The following is a 3927-nucleotide window of genomic DNA, read 5'->3' as shown; positions in this document are numbered from 1 at the left end:
GAATCCCTTGATAACAGTCTGTGAGAATGAGAGCAGCAAATTACCTGAGTTGTCTCTTGAATACTGCTCTCTTTTGCTAACTTGGGAAAGTAAAGATGTAGAGAAAGTCTCTGGCTTGTTTTCTACAATGCCTTGCCAGCGGATTTCTCTAATCTAGATCAAAAGATAAAAGACGTTCAAAACCATTGTCCATACTTATTTCTGGTTTGTCTTCATTTATAATTAACCAGGAAGTGCCTTCACTCTGTCAATAGATACAGTATGCAAAGGAAATTATAGATTTTTATCTAGACTATGGGTGATTGTATTTTTACATAAAGTACTAAGATAGAATTTGTGTCTATAGCACTCATTTCAAAGATTGGAATCGAGGCAATAATTGTAGATAACTAATAATATAAACCAATAAACTTCTTCTCACACAGCTCTATTCCCTGATATGAAGATTAAGCATTAGAAACTGAATATAATCAATAAATACATGTAATACTTGCATAATGTTGAAGTTTACTAAAGTCATAATAGTACACAAGCTCACGTATGCACTATATGTACATGCACACACACATGCACAAGCTCACGTTCAGATTTTTAATGGTAACAAAACATCTTGATAAATGTACCATGGGCTTGAAGAAATAAATTATTTTCTGCTGCTGGCTTGCATGGTCCTTATTCTTGATTACAGCAGCTTGTTGAATATTTCTGCAGAGTGTGTAAAAGTAACCAAGCCTATATGTGATTTTGTTTAGAGTTACAGCTAACCAGGAAGGCTGTGATACAATTTCTCTCTCTCTCTCTTTTTTTTTTTTTTTTTTTTTTTTTTAGGGGGGTCTGGCTTTCTCTTTAGTTCTTGTTACGCGGTGAGGCTCTGGGTCACCAAGAAGGCACTAAATGCGAAGGTCACCCTTTTCAGGTCAACCATATCCTCCCTCCCCCCATCAACTCCCTTGGCACTGGTTTGTGGTCCACTTGACCGTTCGACCCCGGGGAGAGCCCAAGGCCTTGACCTCCTGACTCAGCAAGTGTGGGGAAGAGTTTCAGAAACAAGTTAGAGTTGGAAGGCGGACATTCTGGGAGCTTCCCCCAGCCAGCAGGGGGCAAGGGAGGAGGCTGCAGTGGGTGGGTTGGCACAGGGGACAGGGACAGCTTGGCCCAGCTTCCTGGAGACCCCCCAAACCTCACAAGAAGTTTCCATCTCCTGCAGATACCCCAAAGGCACTGGTGAAGTCTGGGGTGGGTGGAGAAGGCACCAATTAGGGGTGGAGACCCCCCACTTAGCTGGTGGCCTAGCATAGTGCTGGGCACACAAGGTGCTCAATAAGTTATTTTGAATGAACGGAGCAAAAGGGCTGTGAAGGACAGGGAGCAGGGCCTGGGGCCCCTTGGCCCAGCTTGTTCCATTCAGAAAATAGCAGTTTAAAAAATGTAAAAATCCTTTCCCTCCCTCCCCCCAATTTCTGGGCCCAGGAAAGGGGCAAGGGAGGGTGTCTCTATGCCCACCCTTCCCTCTCTCCATCCCTTAAAAATCTATATACACATATACATACTTATATGGCACCACAAGGGGGTCCCGCCTATGTCTCCATACCCAGAAACGGGGAGCCAAGCTCCAGGGCCTTGGGGTAATTAAGGCAGAAGGAAGGGGTCACAGCTTGGGTGACATAAGGAGCAGCCATCAGCCTTGGAGAAGCTGGACTGTGGAGTCCTGAAGCACAAACCCTTGCTCCCTTCACAAGGGGTAAGAGGTTCTTCCCTCCGATCCCTCCCCTGCCTAGACAGGAACTGGTGGGGCTTCTGTCAGTTCCAAGGAGGGCGTGGGGGTGAGAAGAGACTGGTTCCCCGGAGCAGCCTAGACCTCAGCAACCTGCAGGCCAGTCCAGGCAGGAGCTATGACGGTAGCCACGCCCCTGGGAAAACTGAGTGGGCAAGATGGGGCTCTATGAAAGGCACTTGGTGTCCACTGTTCCCAGGCTGGGGCTCCAAGGTATGGGATGACAGAAATCCTGCCCCCACCCCAAAAGCAGAACTGGGGCTAAGGAGCCCAATTTGGCAGCAGAGAAACATGGCAGCATGAAGAGAGGGGACAGAAAAGGGGAGCAGCAGGCAGGGCCCCCAGGTCCCCTGAAAAGTGGGGAGGAGGTTCGAAGGCACTGACACAGGGAGCCAGGGGTGTACAGTCCTCGGTACAGCCTGGCAGGGCTGCTGGGGAAGACACCTGCTTCCCCAGGGCCACCAATGGGCACAGCTGGCGGGTTTTTTAAGAGCTCTTGGGCAGGTGCCCAGAGTCTCGTGGGAGGAGGTGTGGGCTTCAGTCAGGGGCAGGTCCAGGCCCCGTGGCACCTCACCAGCTCCCGGGCCTCGGCTGCCTGAGCACTGAGTACACATCATCCTCGCGGCTGAGTTGCTCAAAGAAGGGGAGGAGGTCATGGAGTTCGGTGTCACTCATGTTGTCAAACCACGAGGCCACTGGTGCAGCTTTGTCTGGATGGAAGACACAGGAGCAGGCGAGTTGTCCAGGATGAGCACCCGCGGAAGGTCTCGGCCCAGCCGGCTCAGGTCCTTCACGTAGTTCCCCCGTGGAAGACGCAGGACTCCCGAAACAGCAGGGCTCGGAAGCCCCCCATTTGCCCAGCAGATCAGCTACTGGGTCTGCATACTTGGCAAGGCTGGCAGTGAACAGCACGCACTCGAAGAGCTCGCCCATTCGCTGCAGGAACTCGTCGACATGGGGCCTCTTCAGCACACAGACCTGGTGGACCACCCCATCAGTCTCCACTGGGATGATGAAGTCAGCGTTGTTCACTGGCTTGAAGGAGCTGTGCACCAAGGTCTCCTCCAGGTCGATGACCACGTAGATCTTGTCCGAGTCCTGGGCCTTGGCCTCAGGGAGCAGGTACTGAACTGGGGTCTTAGGGATGGCGCCATTCTCCTCCAGGAGCACGAGTGCCCCGCTATGGGCTGGCAGCCCTCCCCATCATCCAGGCAGACACAGCAGAAGAGTGAGTGGAAGATGCTCGGGCTCCGGGGCTTCTGGGAAGCTGCTGACTTCTGGTCACCTTTGCCCCGCAACGGGCCCCGCGCCTCCTCCTTGCTGATCTGAGAAATGATGGCCCAGCTGTCCATGGGGCCGGGCGCGCTCCGCTCTGACCAGACTCTGGCCTGGGTGCCCGGCCTCACCACCCCCCCCCCCCGCCACCTCCCCCCCAGCTCGGGCCGGAATCGGGGCGGGGGGGGGAGTGGAGGGGTGGGAGGGAGGGATCTCCGGGAGCTTTGGAGGGGAGGGTAGCCAGGTTCTAAGGGGGAGGGGGAGGGGGAGGGGGAGGGAGGGGGCGCAGAAGAAACTTTGTTGCAACACGGAGTTTCCTCCCTGTGAGGTGGATGCAAACATGGAACCCGGGTGCTGTTTCAAGGCTCCCCCTTAAAAGGGAACTGGCTTTGGCATGACCTGGACTGGGCTGCAGCTTTCATCACTTCTGGGGCCCCCAGGGCTCCGCTGGCGGGGAGGCGGGCCGAGCCAGATACAATTTCTTTTGATAAATAGTTACTATCTTATGGTACACTGTTTTTGCTTGCTTATTTATAAGATGCAGGTGGAGTCAAACAGATAGAAACATCATTAAGATCTGCTAATGAATCATCCTCTTATTTGCACTGGGAGTAAGTGTTTGAACTCAATGCTGCATCTGTGTTTGAAGAAATACTGGTTAACAAATGTTAAAATATTGGTTAACAAATGTGTTACATTTAGGTGGTATGGTTGGGTGAATACTAACTACAGGCAAGCAAGCACTGGGTCTGTTTTGCTAGAAAAATACAGTATATCAATGGCAACATTCCATTTTCACCTAAGCAAATACACATTCATATTGTTATGCTAAATATATTTATCAAGTCAGAATTAGTCTTTTAAAATTAACAATGCTC

General features: G+C 51.4%; 1 pseudogene; it reads right to left on the bottom strand.

Annotated features, from left to right (window-relative positions):
• Positions 1 to 1943: 1943 nt before the first annotated feature.
• LOC144370477 (carboxy-terminal domain RNA polymerase II polypeptide A small phosphatase 1 pseudogene) lies at positions 1944 to 3159 on the bottom strand (annotated as a pseudogene).
• Positions 3160 to 3927: the final 768 nt, after the last annotated feature.

Source organism: Ictidomys tridecemlineatus, chromosome 14 (assembly GCF_052094955.1).
Source record: "Ictidomys tridecemlineatus isolate mIctTri1 chromosome 14, mIctTri1.hap1, whole genome shotgun sequence".
Lineage (NCBI taxonomy): Eukaryota > Metazoa > Chordata > Mammalia > Rodentia > Sciuridae > Ictidomys > Ictidomys tridecemlineatus.
This window is presented reverse-complemented; position numbering and strand designations above follow the sequence as displayed.